Source organism: Rattus norvegicus, chromosome X (assembly GCF_021556685.1).
Source record: "Rattus norvegicus strain SHRSP/BbbUtx chromosome X, alternate assembly SHRSP_T2T, whole genome shotgun sequence".
In the NCBI taxonomy this organism is placed as follows: Eukaryota; Metazoa; Chordata; class Mammalia; order Rodentia; family Muridae; genus Rattus; species Rattus norvegicus.
The window spans coordinates 48,251,101-48,272,394 of record NC_141554.1 but is presented as its reverse complement, the minus strand read 5'-3'; the positions used below and the strand labels follow the sequence as shown (position 1 = coordinate 48,272,394).

The 21,294-nt window shown below is 39.1% G+C and overlaps 1 pseudogene across 2 annotated transcripts in view; it reads right to left on the bottom strand.

Annotated features, from left to right (window-relative positions):
• Cldn34b4 (claudin 34B4) overlaps nucleotides 1–21,083 on the bottom strand; it is a 33,116-nt pseudogene extending 12,033 nt beyond the window's left edge. Inside the window, exon 1 of one of the 2 annotated variants that reach the window (XR_015647068.1) lies at nucleotides 20,998–21,083. The product of XR_015647068.1 is annotated as a claudin 34B4, transcript variant X3 (transcript). Of the gene's footprint in view, nucleotides 1–6,982; nucleotides 7,319–20,997 lie in introns of those variants that run through there. The other variant, XR_015647066.1, reaches the window with a different exon arrangement.
• Between the last annotated feature and the right edge of the window lie 211 nt (nucleotides 21,084–21,294).

Below are 21,294 nucleotides of genomic sequence, written 5' to 3'. Positions count from 1 at the left end.
ACGAATTTCATAAAGTCGTTGTTTTTGATAGCTGAGTAATATTCCATTGTGTAGATGTACAACATTTTCTGTATTCATTCCTCTGTTGAAGGGCATCTGGGTTCTTTCCAGCTTCTGGCTATTATAAATACGGCAGCTATGAACATAGTGGAGCACGTGTCTTTCTAAAATGTTGGGGCATTTTTTGGGTATATGCCCAAGAGTGGTATAGCTGGATCCTCAGGCAGTTCAATGTCCAATTTTCTGAGGAACATCCAGACTGAATTCTAGATTGGTTGTACCAGTCTACAATCCCACCAACAAGGAGGAGTGTTCCTCTTTCTCCACATCCTCGCCAGCATTTGCTGTCACCTCAGTTTTTGAACTTAGCCATTCTCACTGATGTGAGGTGAAATTTCAGGGTTGTTTTGATTTGCATTTCCCTTATGACTGAAGATGTTGAACACTTCTTTAGGTGTTTCTCAGCCATTAGGCATTCCTCAGCTGTGAATTCTTTGTTTAGCTCTGAACCCCATTTTTAATAGGGTTATTTGTCTCCCTGCAGTCTACCTTCTTGAGTTCTTTGTATACTTTGGATATAAGGCCTCTATCTGTTGTAGAATTGGTAAAGATCTTTTCCCAATCTGTTGGTTGCCGTTTTGTCCTAACCACCGTGTCCTTTGCCTTACAGAAACTTTGCAGTTTTATGAGATCCCATTTGTCGATTCTTGATCTTAGAGCATAAGTCATTGGTGTTTTGTTCAGGAAATTTTTTCCAGTGCCCATGTGTTCGAGATGCTGCCCTAGTTTTTCTTCTATTAGTTTGAGTGTATCTGGTTTGATGTGATGGTCCTTGATCCACTTGGGCTTAAGCTTTGTACAGGGTGATAAGCATTCTTCTACATGTTGACCTCCAGTTGAACCAGCACCATTTGCTGAAAATGCTATCTTTTTTCCATTTGATGGTTTTGGCTCCTTTGTCAAAAATCAAGTGACCATTGGTGTGTGGGTTCATTTCTGGGACTTCAGTTCTGTTTCATTGTTCTATCTGTCTGTCTCTGTACCAATACCATGCAGTTTTTATCACTATTGCTCTGTAATACTGCTTGAGTTCAGGGATAGTGATTCCCCCTGAATTCTTTTTATTGTTGAGGATAGTTTTAGCTATCCTGGGTTTTTTGTTATTCCAGATGAATTTGCAAATTGTTCTGTCTAACTCTTTGAAGAAATGGATTGGTATTTTGATGGGGACTGCATTGAATCTGTAGATCGCTTTTGGTAAAATGGCCATTTTTACTATATTAATCCTGCCAATCCATGACCATGGGAGATCTTTCCATCTTCTGAGGTCTCTTCAATTTCTTTCTTCAGAGACTTGAAGTTCTTATTGTACAGATCTTTTACTTGCTTGGTTAAAGTCACACCGAGGTACTTTATATTATTTGGGTCTATTATGAAGGGTGCCATTTCCCTATTTTCTTTCTCAGTTTGTTTCTCTTTTGTGTAGAGGAAGGCTAATGATTTATTTGAGTTAATTTTATACCCAGCCACTTTGCTGAAGTTGTTTATCAGCTTTAGTAGTTCTCTGGTGGAACTTTTGGGATCAGTTAAATATACAATCTTATCATCTGCAAATAGTGATATTTTGACTTATTTTCCGATCTATATCCCCTTAACCTACTTTTGTTGTCTGATTGCTCTGGATAGAACTTCAAGAACTATATTGAATAAGTAGGGAGAGAGTGGGCAGCCTTGTCTAGTCCCTGATTTTAGTGGGATTGGTTCATGTTTCTCTCCATTTAGTTTAATGTTAGCAACTGGTTTGGTGTATATGGCTTTCATTATGTTTAGGTATGGGCCTTGAATTCCTATTCTTTCCAGGACTTTTATCATGAAGGGGTTTTGAACTTTGTCAAATGCTTTCTCAGCATCTAATGAAATGATCATGTGGTTTTGTCCTTCATTTTGTTTATATAATGGATCACGTTGATGGTTTCCCGTATATTAAACCATCCCTGCATGCCTGGGATGAAGCCTACTTGATCATGGTGGATGATTGTTTTGATGTGCTCTTGGATTCGGTTCACCAGAATTTTGAGTATTTTTGCGTCGATATTCATAAGGGAAATTGGTCTGAAGTTCTCTTTCTTTGTTGTGTCTTTGTGTGGTTTAGGTATAAGAGTAATTGTGGCTTCATAGAAGGAATTCGGTAGTGCTCCATCTGTTTCAATTTTGTGGAATAGTTTGGATAATATTGGTATGAGGTCTTCTATGAAGGTGTGATAGAATTCTGCACTAAACCCGTCTGGACCTGGGCTCTTTTTGGTTGGGAGACCTTTAATGACTGCTTCTATTTCCTTAGGAGTTATGGGGTTGTTTAACTGGTTTATCTGTTCCTGATTTAACTTCGGTACTTGGTATCTGTCTAGGTAATTGTCCATTTCCTGCAGATTTTCACGTTTTATTTAATATAGGCTTTTATACTAAGATCTGATGATTTTTTGAATTTCCTCTGATTCTGTAGTTATGTCTCACTTTTCATTTCTGATTTTGTTAATTTGGACACACTCTCAGTGTCCTCTCGTTAGTCTGGCTAAGGGTTTATCTATCCTGTTGCTTTTCTCAAAGAACCAACTTTTGGTTCTGTTGATTCTTTCTATGATCCTTTTTGTCTCTACTTGGTTGATTTCAGCTCTGAGTTTGATTATTTCCTGCCTTCTACTCCTCCTGAGTGTCTTTGCTTCTTTTGTTCTAGCGTTTGTAGGTGTGCTGTCAAGCTGCTGACATATGCTCTCTCCTGTTTCTTTCTGCAGGAACTCAGAGCTATGAGTTTTCCTCTTAGCACACCTTTCGTTGTGTCCCATAAGTTTCGGTATGTTGTATCTTCATTTTCATTAAATTCTAAGAAGTCTTTAAGTTCTTTCTTTACTTCTTCCTTGACCAGTTTATTGTTGAGTAGAGCATTGTTCAACTTCCACGTATATGTGGGCGTTCTTCCCTTATTTTTATTGAAGACCAGCTTTAGGCCGTGGTGGTCTGATAGGATGCATGGGATTATTTCTATCTTTTTTTACCTGTTGAGTCCCATTTTTTGACCAATTATATGGTCAATTTTGCAGAAAGTACCATGAGGAGCTGAGAAGAAGGTATATCATTTTGCTTTAGAATAGATTGTTCTATAAATATCTGTTAAGTCCATTTGGTTCGTGACTTCTCTTAGTCTGTGTAGGTCTCTGTTTAATTTCTGTTTCCATGATCTGTCCATTGATGAGAGTGGAGTGTTGAAATGTCCTACTATTATTCTGTGAGGTTCAATGTGTGTTATGAGCTTTAGTAAGGTTTCTTTTACATATGTAGGTGCCCTTGTATTTGGAGCATAGATATTTAGGATTCAGCATTCATCTTGGTGGATTTTTCCTTTGATGAATATGAAGTGTCCTTCCTTTTCTTTTTTGATGACTTTTAGTTGGAAATTGATTTTATTTGATATTAGAATGGCTACTTCAGCTTGCTTCTTCTGACCATTTGCTTGGAAAGTTGTTTTCCAGCCTTTCACTCTAACGTAGTGTCTGTCTTTGTCTCTGAGGTGTGTTTCCTGTAGCCAGCAGAATGCAGGCTCATCTTTGCGTATCCAGTTTGTTAATCTATGTCTTTTTATTGGGGAGTTGAGGCCATTGATGTTGAGAGATATTAAGGAATAGTGATTATTGCTTCCTGTTATATTCATATTTGGATATGAGGTTATGTTTGTGTGCTTTTCTTCTCTTTGTTTTGTTGCCAAGACGATTAGTTTCTTGCTTCTTCTAGGGTGTAGCTTGCCTTCTTATGTTGGGCTTTACCATTTATTATCCTTTGTAGCACTGGTCTTGTAAAGAGATATTGTGTAAATTTGGTTTTGTCATGGAATATCTTGGTTTCTCCATCTATGTTAATTGAGAGTTTTGCAGGAGATAGTAACCTGGGCTGGCATTTGTGTTCTCTTATGGTCTGTATGACATCTGCCCAGGATCTTCTGGCTTTCATAAAATCTGGCAAAAAGTCTGGTGTAATTCTGCCTGTATATGTTACTTGACCTTTTTCCCTTACTGCTTTTAATATTCTTTCTTTATTTTGTGCATTTGCTGTTTTGACTATTATGTGATGGGAGAAATTTCGTTTCTGGTCCAATCATTTGGAGTTCTGTAGGCTTCTTGTATGCTTATGGGTATCTCTTTCTTTAGGTTAGGGAAGTTTTCTTCTATGATTTTGTTGAAGATATTTACTGGTTCTTTGAGCTGGGAGTCATCACTCTCTTCTATACCTATTATGCTTAGGCTTGATCTTCTCATTGAGTCCTGGATTTCCTGTATGTTTTGGACCAGTAGCTTTTTCTGCTTTAAATTATCTTTGACAGTTGAGTCGATGATTTCTATGGAATCTTCTGCTCCTGAGATTCTCTCTTCTATCTCTTGTATTCTGTTGGTGAAGCTTGTATCTACGGCTCCTTGTCTCTTCCTTTGGTTTTCTATATCCAGGGTTGTTTCCATGTGTTCTTTCTTCATAGCTTCTATTTCCATTTTTACTTCCTTCAACTGTTTGATTGTGTTTTCCTGGAATTCTTTCAGGGATTTTTGTGATTCCTCTATGTAGGCTTCTACTTGTTTATTTATGTTTTCCTGTGTTTCTCTAAGGGAGTTCTTCCCGTCCTTCTTGAAGTTCTCCAGCATCATAATCAAATATGATTTTGAAACTAGATCATGCTTTTCTGGTGTTTGGATATTCTGTGTTTGCTTTGGTGTGAGAATTGGGCTGCAATGATGCCATGTAGTCTTGGTTTCTGTTGCTTGGGTTCCTGCGCTTTCCTCTCTCCATCAGATTATCTCTAGTGTTACTTTGTTCTGCTATTTCTGACCGTGGCTAGACTTTCCTATAAGCCTGTGTGTCAGGAGTGCTGTAGACCTGTTTTCCTGTTTTCTTTCAGCCAGTTATGGGAACAAAGTGTTCTGCTTTCAGGCCTGTAGTTTTTCCTATCTACAGGTCTTCAGCTGTTCCTGTGGGCCTGTGTCTTGAGTTCACTAGGCAGGTAGCTTGGAGTAGGAAGATTTGTCTTACCTGTGGTCCCGAGTCTCAAGTTTGCTCATGGGGTGTTGCTTATGAGCCCTCCGCCGGGGCAGCAAACAGGAAGATCTGCGCTGCCCTTTCCGGGAGCTTCTGTGCACCAGGGTTCCAGATGGTGTTTGGTGTTTTCCTCTGGAATCAGTAATGTGGGCAGAGTGTAGTCTCATCTGGTTTCCCAGGCGTGTCTGCCTCTTTGAAGGTTTAGCTCTCCCTCCCACGGGATTTGGGTGCAGAGAACTGATTATGTGGTCGGTCCCTTCAGGTTTCCGGCGGTGTCTCAGATTCAGGGGACCTGCTGCTCCTGTGCCCTTATCTCCAGGAACCCAGAGTCTGTATACAGTTTCCTCTTGGGCCAGGGATGTGGGCAGGGGTGGGCAGTGTTGGTGGTCTCTTCCACTCTGCAGTCTCAGGAGTGCCCACCTGTCCAGGCGGTGAGCTCTCTCTCCCATGGGGTTTGGGAGCAGTGAGCTGCTGCGGGCAGGGATCCGTGGGTTTGGGAATCTCACTAAAAACTGGAAGTGTCCGGTCCTAGACGAATTTTGCCTCTGTGTGTCCTGTGTTCACCAGGCAGGTTGCTTAGAGTAGGAAGGTTTGTCTTATCTGTGGTCCCGAGGCTCAGGTTTGCTCATGGGGTGTTGCTTATGAGCCCTCCCTGGGGGCAGCAACCAGGAAGATCTGTGCCGCCCTTTCCGGGAGCTTCCATGCACCAGGGTTCCAGATGGCGTTTGGTGTTTTCCTCTGGAATCAGTAATGTGGGCAGAGTGTAGTCTCTTCTGGTTTTCCAGGCATGTCTGCCTCTCTGAAGGTTTAGCTCTCCCTCCTACAGAATTTGAGTGCAGAGAACTGTTTATCTGGTTGGTCCCTTCAGGTTCCAGTGGTGTCTCAGACGCAGGGGACCTGCTGCTTCTGTGCCCTTATCTCCAGGAACCCAGAGGCTGTCCTATATTTCTTTAAGGGAGTTATTTATGTCCTTCTTAAAGAGGTTGTCCTACATTTCTTTAAGGGAGTTATTTATGTCCTTCTTAAAGTCCTCTGTCATTAACATAAAATGTGATTTTAAGTCTAAATCTTGCTTTTCTGTGGTGGTTGGATATCCAGTATTTTCTTTGGTTGGAGAACTGGGCTCTGATGATGCCAAGTAGTCTTGTTTTCTGTTGCTTAGGTTCCTGCACTTGCCTCTTGCCATCAGGTTGTCTCTGGTGTTAGCTTATCTTGCTGCTTCTGAGAGTGGCTTGACCCTCCTATAGGCCTCTGTGTCAGCACTTCGGTAGAACTGTTTTCTTGTTTTCTTTCAGCAGTTTCTAAGAATAGGTGGTTTGCTCTCAGGTGTGTTGGCACTCCTGGTGACTGTCTTTCAGCTTTTGGAACAGGCAGGAATCAGAAGGGTCTTGCCCCTGACTGCTCCTAGGTCCCTGTGCCCACGAGGAACACCTAGCACTAGACAATTCCCTCTTGTGTCAGGAATGTGGGCAGAGGGTAGTTTCCTCTGACTTCTCAGTAGTATCTGCACTTCTGACAGTCTAGCTCTTTCCCCCACAATATTTGACTACAGGGAGCTGTTTGACCAGTTCAGTTCAGTGCAGGTCTTAAACCAGAACCACAGGTACCTGCAACTGACTGTTCTTATATTTCTGTGTCAAGAAGCACCATGCAGTTTCCTCTTGGACCAGGAATGTGGGCAGAGGTGGGCAGAGGTGGCAGTCTGACCTGTGGTCTCAGTATGGTCTGCATTTCTGGGTGTTCACCTCTCTTCCCCAAGGGATTTGGGTGCAGGGTACTGTGCGATGGGATTAGTTCAGTTCTGGTCACAACCAGAATCCAGAAGTACCCTGTCACATAGGACTTCTGCCTCTGTGTGCCCTGAGTCCACCAGGCAGGTCACTTAGAGCAGAAAAGTTGGTCTTACCTCTGTTCTCAGGTGTATAGGCACTCCTGGTGACTCCTTTTCAGCTCTGGGTGCAGGCAGGTACGAGAAGGGTCCTGTGCCTGACTGTTCCTAGGTCCCTGTACCCAGGGGGAACAGCTGACACTGGGTGATTCCCTCTTGGGTTAGGACTTTAGACAGAGGGTGGTCTCCTCTGATTTCTCAGGAGTGTCTGCACTTCTGAGGGTCCAGCTCTCTCCCCCATGAGATTTGGGTGCAGGGAGCTGTTTGACCGGTTCAGTTTGATTCAGGGCAGAGACCAGAACCACAGGTACCGGCAGCTGACTGCTCCTACATTCTTGTGTCCAGAGACACTATGCAGTTTCCTCTTGGACTAGGGATGTAGGCAAAAGTGAGCAGAAGTGACTGTTTCTCCTGCAGTCTCAGGATGGCCCACACTTCTGGAAGAGAATGTATTTCTTTATGCTCCACTTCAAAAGATTGGGATTTTAGGCATTGCCATTCTGCCCTTCTTAATCTTGCATAAGTATCTAATATTTTATTTTGAGTTTAATTAACCATTGTATTTGTTTTACATATTCTGTTATATACTGACCTATCCTTTGTCATGAATATTGAATACCTACCAGAATAGAAAAAAATACTGACATAAATTTCTCCCTATATTTGGAAAGCTGTTTATAGTTTTCTGGAATCATTATGCTGTCTAGGCAACTTGTATACTATTTATTATTTTAATCTGTTTGTAAGAACTGCAAAATCCAAATTTAAAAGTTAAGGTATAATATCTAAGTTTCCACTGTCTCCTTTTTGGAAGATTATGACTGATGTCTAGATTAGAATAACTGGTAAAATAAGCATCTCTACTCTATTCATTTTCTATGAAAACTATTAATTACAATAAAATTTTAATTGTATATATACCACCAGTTATCTTTATACCTCATAAGTTCCTTAAGTTTCTGAAGACCTCTGTCTTAAAAATAATAATAAAATTAAAGCTTCTTACTGGCATGCTGTGCTGAATAATTTGCATGAACATTACACAAGCTAGAATCACCCAAAAAGAGGTAACTTCAATTGAGACAATATCACCATTATATTTGCCTGTTTGCATGACTGTAAGGTCATTTTCTTGATTTGTGAGTTATGTGGGAAGGGCCCAGCCCACTGTAGGCAGTGTAATGCCTAGATAGATGATCCTGCCATTATAAGAAAGGAGGGTGAGGTTTTTAGCTGGATTCCCAACCACGCAGATCCCTGCCCCCAGCTCACTGCTCCCAAACAACGTGGGAGAGAGAGCTCACCGCCCTGATAGGTGAGCACTCCTGAGACTGCAGAGAAGAAGAGACCACCAACACTGCCCAGTCCTGCCCACATCCCTGGCCCAAGAGGAAACTGTATACAGCCTCTGGGTTCCCATAGATAAGGACACAGGAGCAGCAGGTCCCCTGCATCTGAGACACTGCCGGAACCTAAAGGGACCAACCGGATAAACAGTTCTCTGCACCCAAATCCCATGGGAGGGAGAGCTAAACCTTCAGAGAGGCAGACACATCTGGGAAACCAGAAGAGACTACACTCTGCCCACATCTCTGACTCCAGAGGAAAACACCAAACGCCACCTGGGACTCTGGTACACAGGGGCTCCCGGAAAGGGTGGTACAAGTCCTCCTGGTTGCTGCCCCAGGAGAGAGCTCATAAGCAACACCCCACAAGCAAACGTAAGCCTCTGGACCACGGGTAAGACCAACTTTTCTGCTGCAAGTGACCTGCCTGGTGAACTCAGGACACAGGCCCACAGGAACAGCTGAAGACCTCTAGATAGGAAAAACTACAGGCTGGCTGAAAGAAAACAGAAAAACAGGTCTACAGCACTCCTGACACACAGGCTTATAGGACAGTCTAGCCACTGTCAGAAATAGCAGAACAAAGTAACACTAGAGATAATCTGATGGCGAGAGGAAAGCGCAGGAACCCAAGCAACAGAAACCAAGAATACATGGCATCATTGCAGCCCAATTCTCCCAACAAAGCAAACACAGATAATCCAAACACACCAGAAAAGCAAGATCTAGTTTCAAAATCATATTTAATCATGATGCTGGAGGACTTCAAGAAAGACATGAAGAACTCCCTTAGAGAAAAACAGGAAAATATAAATAAACAAGTAGAAGCCTACAGAGAGGAATCACAAAAATCCCTGAAAGAATTCCAGGAAAACACAATCAAACAGTTGAAGAAAGTAAAAATGGAAATAGAAGCAATGAAGAAAGAACACAGGGAAACAACCCTGGATATAGAAAACCAAAGGAAGAGACAAGGAGCCGTAGATATAAGCATCACCAACAGAATACAAGAGATAGAAGAGAGAATCTCAGGAGCAGAAGATTGCATAGAAATCATCGACTCAACTGTCAAAGATAATTTAAAGCAGAAAAAGCTACTGGTCCAAAACATACAGGAAATCCAGGACACAATGAGAAGACCAAGACTAAGCATAATAGGTATAGAAGAGAGTGATGACTCCCAGCTCGAAGGACCGGTAAATATCTTCAACAAAATCATAGAAGAAAACTTCCCTAACCTAAAGAAAGAGATACCCATAAGCATACAAGAAGCCTACAGAACTCCAAATAGACTGGACCAGAAAAGAAATTCCTCCCGTCACATAATAGTCAAAACAGCAAATGCACAAAATAAAGAAAGAATATTAAAAGCAGTAAGGGGAAAAGGTCAAGTAACATATAAAGGCAGACCTATCAGAATTACACCAGACTTTTCGCCAGATTCTATGAAAGCCAGAAGATCCTGGGCAGATGTCATACAGACCCTAAGAGAACACAAATGCCAGCCCAGGTTACTGTCTCCTGCAAAACTCTCAATTAACATAGATGGAGAAACCAAGATATTCCATGGCAAAACCAAATTTACACAATATCTCTCTACAAGACCAGTGCTACAAAGGATAATAAATGGTAAAGCCCAACATAAGAAGGCAAGCTACACCCTAGAAGAAGCAAGAAACTAATCATCTTGGCAACAAAACAAAGAGAAGAAAAGCACACAAACATAACCTCATATCCAAATATGAATATAACAGGAAGCAATAATCACTATTCCTTAATATCTCTCAATATCAGTGGTCTCAACTCCCCAATAAAAAGACATAGATTAAGAAACTGGATACGCAAAGATGAGCCTGCATTCTGCTGGCTATAGGAAACACACCTCAGAGACAAAGACAGACTCTACGTCAGAGTGAAAGGCTGGAAAACAACTTTCCAAGCAAATGGTCAGAAGAAGCAAGCTGAAGTAGCCATTCTAATATCAAATAAAATCAATTTTCAACTAAAAGTCATCAAAAAAGATAAGGAAGGACACTTCATATTCATCAAAGGAAAAATCCGCCAAGATGAACTCTCAATCCTAAATATCTATGCTCCAAATACAAGGGCACCTACATATGTAAAAGAAACCTTACTAAAGTTCAAAACACACATTGCATCTCACAGAATAATAGTAGGAGATTTCAACACCCCACTCTCATCAATGGACAGATCATGGAAACAGAAATTAAACAGTGATGTTGACAGACTAAGAGAAGTCATGAGCCAAATGGACTTAACAGATATTTATAGAACAATCTATTCTAAAGCAAAATGATATACCTTCTTCTCAGCTCCTCATGGTACTTTCTGCAAAATTGACCATATAATTGGTCAAAAAATGGGACTCAACAGGTAAAGAAAGATAGAAATAATCCCATGCATCCTATCAGACCACCACGGCCTAAAGCTGGTCTTCAATAACAATAAGGGAAGAACGCCCACATATACGTGGAAGTTGAATAATGCTATACTCAACGAAAACCTGGCCAAGGAACAAATAAAGAAAGAAATTAAGGACTTCTTAGAATTTAATGAAAATGAAAGTACAACATACCAGAACTTATGGGATACTAGAAAGCTGTGCTAAGAGAAACACTCATAACTCTGAGTGCCTGCAGAAAGAAACAGGAGAGAGCATATGTCAGCAGCTTGACAGCACACCTACAAGCGCTAGAACAAATGAAGCAAAGACACTCAGGAGGAGTAGAAGGCAGGAAATAATCAAACTCAGAGCTGAAATCAACCAAGTAGAAACAAAAAGGACCATAGAAATAATCAACAGAACCAAAAGTTGGTTCTTTGAGAAAAGCAACAAGATAGATAAACCCTTAGCCAGAATAACAGGAGGACACAGAGAGTGTGTCCAAATTAACAAAATCAGAAATGAAAAGTGAGACATAACTACAGAATCAGAGGAAATTCAAAAAATCTTCAGGTCTTACTACAAAAGCATATATTAAACAAAACGTGAAAATCTGCAGGAAATGGACAATTTCCTAGACAGATACCAGGTACCAAAGTTAAATCAGGAACAGATAAACCAGTTAAACAACCCCATAACTCCTAAGGAAATAGAAGCAGTCATTAAAGGTCTCCCAACCAAAAGGAGCCCAGGTCCAGACAGGTTTAGTGCAGAATTCGATGAGACCTTCATAGAAGACCTCATAGCCAATACTATCCAAACTATTCCACAAAATTGAAACAGATGGAGCACTACCGAATTCCTTCTATGAAGCCACAATTACTCTTATACCTAAACCACACAAAGAACCAACAAAGAAGGAGAACTTCAGACCAATTTCCCTTATGAATATCGATAGAAAAATACTCAATAAAATTCTGGCGAACCGAATCCAAGAGCACATCAAAACAATCATCCACCATGATCAAGTAGGCTTCATCCCAGGCATGCAGGGATGGTTTAATATACGGAAAACCATCAACGTGATCCATTATATAAACAAAATGAAAGAACAAAACCACATGATCATTTCATTAGATGCTGAGAAAGCATTTGACAAAATTCAAAACCCCTTCATGATAAAAGTCCTGGAAAGAATAGGAATTCAAGGCCCATACCTAAACATAATAAAAGCCATATACAGCAAATCAGTTGCTAACATTAAACTAAATGGAGAGAAACATGAACCAATCCCACTAAAATCAGGGACTAGACAAGGCTGCCCACTCTCTCCCTACTTATTCAATATAGTTCTTGAAGTTCTATCCAGAGCAATCAGACAACAAAAGTAGGTCAAGGGGATATAGATCGGAAAAAAGAAGTCAAAATATCACTATTTGCAGATGATACGATAGTATATTTAACTGATCCCAAAAGTTCCACCAGAGAACTACTAAAGCTGATAAACAACTTCAGCAAAGTGGCTGAGTATAAAATTAACTCAAATAAATCAGTAGCCTTCCTCTACGCAAAAGAGAAACAAGCCGAGAAAGAAATTAGGGAAACGACAATCTTCATAAGAGTCCCAATTAATATAAGGCACCTCGGTGTGACTTTAACCATGCAAGTAAAAGATCTGTAAAATAAGAACCTCAAGACTGAAGAAAAAAATTGAAGAAGACCTCAGAAGATGGAAAGATCTTCTGCCATGCTCATGGATCGGCAGGTTTAATACAGTAAAAATGGCCATTTTACTAAAAGCGATCTACAGATTCAATGCAATCCCCATCAAAATACCAATCCAATTCTTCAAAGAGTTAGACAGAACAATTTGCAAATTCATCTGGAATAACAAAAAACCCAGGATAGCTAAAACAATCCTCAAGAATAACAGGACTTCTGGGGGATTCACTATCCCTGAACTCAAGCAGTATTACAGAACAATAGTGATAAAAAACTGCATGTTATTGGTACAGAAACAGACAGATAGACCAATGGAATAGAATTGAAGACCCAGAAATGAACCCACACACATACGGTCACTTGATTTTGACAAAGGATCCAAAACCATTCAATGCAAAACAGATAGCATTTTCAGCAAATGGTGCTGGTTCAACTGGAAGTCAACATGTAGAAGAATGCAGATTGATCCATGCTTATCACCCGGTAGAAAGTTTAAGTCCAAGTGGATCAAGGACCTCCATATCAAATCAGATACACTCAAACTAATAGAAGAAAAAGTGGGGAAGAATCTTGAACACATAGGCACTGGAGCAAATTTCCTGAACAAAACCACAATGGCTTATGCTCTAAGATCAAGAATTGACAAATGGGATCTCATAAAACTTCCAAGCTTCTGTAAGGCAAAGGACACTGGTTACGACAAAACGGCAACCAACAGATTGGGAAAAGATCTTTAGCAATCCTACATCTGATAGAGGGCTTATATCCAAAATATACAAAGAACTCAAGAAGGTAGACTGCAGGGAGACAAATAACCCTATTAAAAATGGGGTTCAGAGCTAAACAAAGAATTCACAGCTGAGTAATGCCTAATGGCTGAGAAACACCTAAAGAAATGTTTAACATCTTTAGTCATAAGGGAAATGCAAATCAAAACAACTCTGAGATTTCACCTCACACCAGTCAGAATGGCTAAAGTCAAAAATCAAGGGACAGCAAATGCTGGCAAGGATGTGGAGAAAGATGAACACTCCTCCATTGTTGGTGGGATTGCAGACTGGTACAACAATTCTAGAAATCAGTCTGGAGGTTCCTCAGAAAATTGGACATTGAACTACCTGAGGACCTGGCTATACCTCTCTTGGGCATATACCCAAAAGATGCCCCAACATATAAAAAAGACACGTGCAGCCTTATTTATAATAGCCAGAAGCTGGAAAGGACCCAGATGCCCTTCAACAGAGGAATGGATACAGAAAATGTGGTACATCTACACAATGGAATATTACTCAGCTATCAAAAACAATGCCTTTATGAAATTCATAGGCAAATGGTTGGAACTGGAAAACATCATCCTGAGTGAGGTAACCAAATCACAGAAAAACACAAATGGTATGCATTCATTGATAAGTGGCTATTAGCCCAAATGCTTGAATTACCCTAGATGCACAGAACACATGAAACTCAAGACAGATGATCAAAATATGAATGCTTCACTCCTTCTTTAAAAGGGAAACAAGAATACCCTTGGCAGGAAATAGGGAGGCAAAGATTAAAACAGAGGCAGAAGGAACACTTATTCAGAGCCTGCCCCACATGTGGCCCATACATATACATCCACCCAAGATGGATGAAGCAAGGAAGTACAGGCTGACAGGAACCGGATGTAGATCTCTCCTGAGAGACACAGCCAGAATACAGCAAATACATAGGCGAATGCCAGGAGCAAACCACTGAACTGAGAACAGGACCCCCATTGAAGGAATCAGAGAAAGGACTGGAAGAGCTTGAAGGGGCTTGAGACCCCATATGAACAACAATGCCAACCAACCAGAGCTTCCAGGGACTAAGCCACTACCCAAAGACTATATATGGACTGACCGTGGGCTCCAACCTCATAGGTAGCAATGAATATCCTAGTAAGAGCACCATTGGAAGGGGAAGCCCTTGGTCCTGCCAAGACTGGATCCCCAGTGAACGTGATTGTTGGGGGGGAGGGCGGTAATGGGGGAGGACGGGGAGGGGAACAGCCATATAGAAGGGGAAGGAAATGGGTAGGGGGATGTTGGCCCAGAAACCGGGAAAGGGAATAACAATCGAAATGTTAATAAGAAATACTCAAGTTAATAAAGAAAAAAATATAAATAAAAAATTCCAACTTAAAAAAAAATACCCAAGTTAATAAAGATGAAAAAGAACAAAAAAACAAAAAACAAAAGAAAGTGGGGTGAGAAGATCTATTGAAGAAGCCATAGGGATTATGGTGTCTGAATTAGTTCCATCCAGCAAGTTCCTGCCTTGAGCTTCCATCACAGTTAAGTGTAACAGACCATCTGAACAAGTTTTAGGTCCTTGGAGAACACATGTAGACATTTCAGTAAGACCGTAAACAGGCCCTTTTCCTTTTATGCTAATTAGCATTCCTCAGTATAAACCATTTAGTTTGCCTACTCACTCCTCAATTTTAGACATTTATAGTATCTCTAAGAAGTACCTAAAACAATGTTTTATGAGTTTAAAAGCATACATTAATTTTTTTGATTTATGGTCACATTTCTTTTGGGTAGATCTAAGCTAGTTGAATTTGTATACTAAATATTTTCAAAATTTTGCAATCTTGATCACAAGATATGAAAGTGAGACCTTCTCCACTTACATTGCTTTTTTTAATATTTTCAGAGACAGAATTTCACTTGTTAAGGAAAACCTTGACCCACTCTAAAACTGTGGTTGGCCTCATATTTTTAAACCTTCTTTGGCCTCTTGAGTAGCAAAAATTACCGGCAAGTTCTACTGTGTCAGCTGAGTTATTTTTTATTGCCGATTTTTCCTGCATCTTCTCCCCATAGTCTAGCCTTTCTAATGCATCCTAGTGTGTCCTGGTACTCAAAAATTCTCCAGACTTAGTGTCCTAAGTCATCCCAGGCATGATAGACTCTACTAAATTGTTACTCTTTCCAATTATAACCATTATCAATTTGATAAGCCAAAGTAAGTCATTTGCAATATATTGTATATAAAGAGCACAGAATGAAATAGCTTGTATCCTGTAATTATGGATATAAACTAAATTTCAAGGGTATTCATTAAGTTATTAAGATAAAATTTAAAAAGCTGCAGAGATTTTTATTTCTTCCTTTGAATTAATAGTTTTCTAACATGTCATATACCAGAACATAAAATGTATAAATAAAACTAAAAAATAATCTATCATGGAGCAAATAATTATAGTGCCTCCATCCTTAAAAATATGTCATACATTAGTAGCTGGAGAGATGGCTTGATGTTTTGGAGAATAATCTGCTGTTTCAAAGAATTTTGGTTCAGGTCTTAAGATTGACATCAAGCAGTTCACAGTTGCCTGAAACTCCATTTCCAAGCAACTCTGGCTTCCATGGGTATTTGTACAAATATGCACATACATATAATCCCACACAGGAGCACACACAGAGAGATCATTTTATGTTAAGATGTTGAGTAATACTCAGCTGAGTCAACTAGAAGTCAACTAAATAAAACAGCATAGTTGACTTCTAGTTAACTCGACTGAGTATTACCCAACATCTTAATATAAAATTTTGACTGTTCTGTAAAATGAATACCATGCAGTAGGGAGTTCTGTGGATATAAGTTCTTTTTATTTGCATTGTATGTGGGAAACTTGGATTATGAGTATTTATTTTTGTTTTGTTTGGTTTTTATTTTTTGGTTGTATGGATTGAACTAAAATCTTGAGCAGCATTTAATCATTTGTAGTACATGGATGCTTACATTTTTAGATATTTCTTCCACATGCTTGACTCTTAACAAAAAGAAAATAAAAAAAGACTTCATTAAAATGTTATCAAGCTTTCTAGGGGCTTTGTAGGGGCTCATATCTATAAACTCAACAGCCAGGAGACAGAAATAAAAGAGATATCTTCAAAGCTAGTATATTCTATGTAGTAAGTTCCAGGGCAAAGAGGAATATATAATATAACTTTCTGCAAAATTACATAGTTAACAATAAAATAAACACATAGCTTCAAATAATAGAGGACAAATTATGATATATGCATATATCCTAAACATTAATATATAGCAAAAGACTTATTACCTGTAATACTTGCCACATGTCAAAACAACTGTTTTAGGAACCTGAAAATGTCTCAATCACAAGCCAGCTAAATAGTCAGTATAGAGTAAGCAGAAACTGTACAGTGATATGTATTTATTTGTGTGGAGTTAGAGCATGATCTCACTATATATGAAAGACTTGCATTGGAATCACTGTGTAGTCTCTAACAATCTCACAATTTAGTTATTTCACCTATTTAATTCTCCCAAGTTCTGAGATTATGGACATAAACCAAGGTGTGTAAATTTTGTGAGGGTTTTCTTATTATACTTGTTATTCTTGTTCTATAAAGTACTGTGGTTATAATTCAGACCTTGTAATGGTTTCTATGTGCTCTGCTCTGAGAGTAGCACTATTAGAGGATGTGGCTCTGTTGGAGTAGGTGTGACCTTGTTGGAGTAGTTGTATCACTGTGGGCTTTAAGACACTCATCCTTACTGTTTGGAAGCCAGTATTCTGCTAGCAGCTTTCAGAGGAAGACATAGAATTCTCAGCTCCTCCTGTACCATGCCTGCCTCGATGCTGCCTTTTTCCTACCTTGATAATAATGTACTAAACCTCTAAGCCTGTAAAACATCTCCAATTAAATGTTGTCTTTATACGAGTTGCATTGGTCATGTTGTCTGTTCACAGCAGTAAAACTCTAACTAAAACAGACCTGGTGCATGCTAAGAAAATGCTCTACAGTGATCTACACTACCTGTCCAAAAAGTGTTCATGGGCCTTTTACATGTGTCCTTCTTGGTACTCCAGAAGAAAAAAATGTATGGGTGATAGGAAGTGACCCACAGAATTTCATTTCCTTGAAGCCAATTTTTCTACAAAATCAGAAGCATGCACCTTAACAACAACAAGCCAAAAACCCTCTTTGCAAAGGAATGTGCATTTAAAATCAACACAGTATTACATTTTAATAACTCTTTGTTTTATTCTTATAAAATCATGTTTAATGACAAGAGAGAACAATCCAAGTAGATAGGATATAAACAAACATATATTTTTAATGAGTTGTCTTGAACAAATTATTATTTTCTCATACTGGAGGCTGAAGATAGGGCATCAGGCATGTTTGAAAGCTGTTTACCAAGCAACTATACCCCCAGCCTTAAAAATACTACCTTTAGGCTCCAGTCCAGGACACCATGTGAGACACTCATACCCCAATGCTCTAACTGCTTACCCTAAGCAAGTCTAGCAGCCATAAGAACTTCCCCATCATTTCTGTACTCCATCTTCTGTTTTACATCTCTACCTATGATCTTGGCAGTGCACTCCATTCCCCAGGCCACAACTCTGTCTGCTACCAGGGAGGCCTGCTGTCCCATGGGACAATGAGTTCCAGGTGCCTGCTAGTCTGAAAAACTAGCATGCCAACCAAAACCAGAGACAACCAGAGGGCTAAAGGCAATTGCAAGAACACAATCAACAAAAGCCAAGGTAATTTGACACAATCAGAACCTATCTATATTACTACAACAAGCTTTCAATATCCTAACAAACCTAAAGAGCAAGATGATGACCTTAAATCTCATCTTATGAAGATGATAGAGGCCTTCAATGAGGAAACAAATAAATCTTCCCAGCTCCTAACAACAAAACACTGAATGCACAGAATGAAGAAAGCAAAACAAAAACTACAAGAGAAAAGAACAACTAACATATAAAGGCAGACCTATCAGAAATATACCTGACTTCTCAGCTGAGACTCTAAAAGCCAGAAGTTGCTGAACAGATAGATTTCTTGTAGTCCCTAAGAGATCACAAATATAAGCCCAGGCAATGATACATTTCAATCACCATGGATAAAGAAACCCAGGTATTACATGAAAAATCCAAATTTAAATAATATCATTCTACTAACACAGTCCTACGGAGTATACTAGAAGGGAAATTCCAACAGAAGGATAGCTACACCCAGAAAAACACAAGAAATTAATCACCTCACATTAAAACCAAAAGAAGAGAAACACACACACACACACACACACACACACACACACACACACACACACACACACAGTACCACCACCAACATTGTAATAACAGGAGCTAACAACCATTACTAATTAATATCTCTCAACATCAATGGACTCGATTTCACCAATAAAAGACACAAAGTAACCCAGTAGATGCAACATTCTGCTGATTACAAGAAACACACCTTAGGGAATTAGTGAAAAGAGGACATCTCTAGGTCATGTAAGAGATAAGAGACCTGGCATAGAGAAAGCTCCCAGGAATCAATTGAATATATATATATATATATATATATATATATATATATATATATATGTATATGTATATGTATATATACATATATATGTATAGATAGATAGAGATTAGATATAGATATAGATATAGATATAGATATAGATATAGATATAGATATAGATATAGATATAGATATAGATATAGATATAGATATAGATATAGATATAGATATAGATATAGATATGTGCACATGTACTTACCATGAGAAAGGAAGATCTAATATTAGATATAAATATTATAAAAGAGTATTTTATGGCATTGTCTTAGCATTTTACTGCTATGAAAAGACAACATGACTAAGGCAACTCCTATAAGGATAACATTTTATTGGGGCTGGCTTACATGTTCAGAAGTTTAGTCCATTATTCTAGAGGCAGGAACATGGAATCATCAAGGCAGTCATGGTTTAGGAGGAGCTGAGAGTTCCCCCTCTTCATCTGAAGGCGATTAGGAGAAGACTGGCATTCAGGCAGCTAGGATGAGGGTCTTAAACACACCCCCACAGTGACTCACTTCCTCCAATAAGTCACACCTACTCCAACAAGGCTATATCTGCAAATAGTGCCACTCCCTGAGACAAGCATATTGAAACAACCACAAGCATCTACAATAAAATTAGGAAAGCATAAACATGCCCATTTCTCTTATTGTCATTTATTTATTTTTATTTTAATAGTGTATTATGTGGGTTGTGTGTGAGACTCCATGTACTGATGGATAGCAGAGGTATCAGATACTCTGGAACTCAAGTCATACTGATTATGAGCCATTTTACACAAATATTTGAAAATAAAATTGAATCCTTTGCAGGATCAATATACTGCCTAAACTACTAAGCTGTATGTCCATCTCCCTCTTTTATCATTTCTCTGGATATCAACAAGTAATCAAGAGAACCAGCTTTTGGATCCTTTCATTAGAGAATACTGAGTGGAAAGGTATCTGAATGAGATAGCTGGACTTTGAGAAACATTTTCTTAATATTCGCCTTGGTTATTTCCCCTACAGAGGAAAGAAATAGAGACAAGAAGAGTAGAGTAAGACAGAGAGATCCACAAAGACAGAAAAATATTCCATGTCCCAGCATCATGATGGAGTGTTGATCACCTTTATCACTATAATCTAAGAATGGTTGAAATTCAAATCATTGTTTTTAGTTTTGTGCATGTTCCATCTTTCACACCTCAGTATAATTGGAAAAGCATTAAATTTAACCACTGCAAATGCATATATATCTGCTGATTTGTATTATGTATTTATGAGCAAAATACACAGAAAGAATAACTTAAAGTGGCATGGTTGATTATTATTGTAACAAATATTAAAATATCTCCATATATTTTTGTATCTTTGAGTCTGAACCCTTGGGTCAACTGGTTTAGATGTGTGGTGCATATCATTATTGTTGTGAGTTCAAGGGTCAGATTCTACTCACTTCCTAGTGGACAGGAAGTAGAGTATGGACAGATTCTACTCACTTCCTAGTGGACAGGAAGTAGAGTACAGACAAGAGAAAATCTTCAAAACCACAAATTTTAATTTTAATTTCCTCCAACTATGTAATATCTTTTTAACTGTTTCGAACCTCCCAAAATACCGCCTCCAGCTAAGGGTACAAGTGCAGAACATATGTTATGTTTGTAGAGACAGTATACATCGAAATATCAACACCATGGTAAATTAGAGGCCAATTTGATGGGTAATATAATGACAATCCTATGTATACCCTTAGAAACAGATGTGACGCATGGATAAAACTTGAGGACATTAAGTACCCAAAATATGCCAGTCACCATGTTATTCCATATAATGTCCCTAAGACAGGCAGCTTGACAGAAGTAGACAACACACTGGTAGTTTCTAGGCACCCTGCAGGGAGAAACAGAACCTGAAATTCACTGAGGGCACAATTTCCATTGTGGAAGATAGTTGATAACCATTCCAAAATACTATGAATATACAAAATACTGTGAAAGTATACATGTAAAAAGGTCAGCTGTACATTTTCATGAGTGAATTTAAACCCATAGCATAGATTGTAGAAGGTCAAGAGAGCCTCTACTGACCTTGAGTGGTATCCTCAAGTGAACTAGTGACTATCAGTGGTTCAGAGCAGGTGATTAGTTTGGCTACAAGACCCAAATACACTCTGTTCCTTTCCCACCCCACTTACCACTCCTCTCACACTCTTCTCATATGCCTTTAGGACTCCTGAATGGATCAAGTCAGCCCCAAGGTCTTGAGCAGACTGTAGTCCTGATCTATAGCTCTGAGAATTATGTGGTGTCACCATATTCCAATCTGCTGTGACCTCACAATTGAAGTTTCAGCCATTATAGTGAAGTGAAATTTTGTGGGCTACCTATGGCACTATATGTGGATACACATTCAGTACTATCTGTACATACACACATACACACACAGACACATACAAACACATTTACATAATCATGTATATCATGTACTTAAC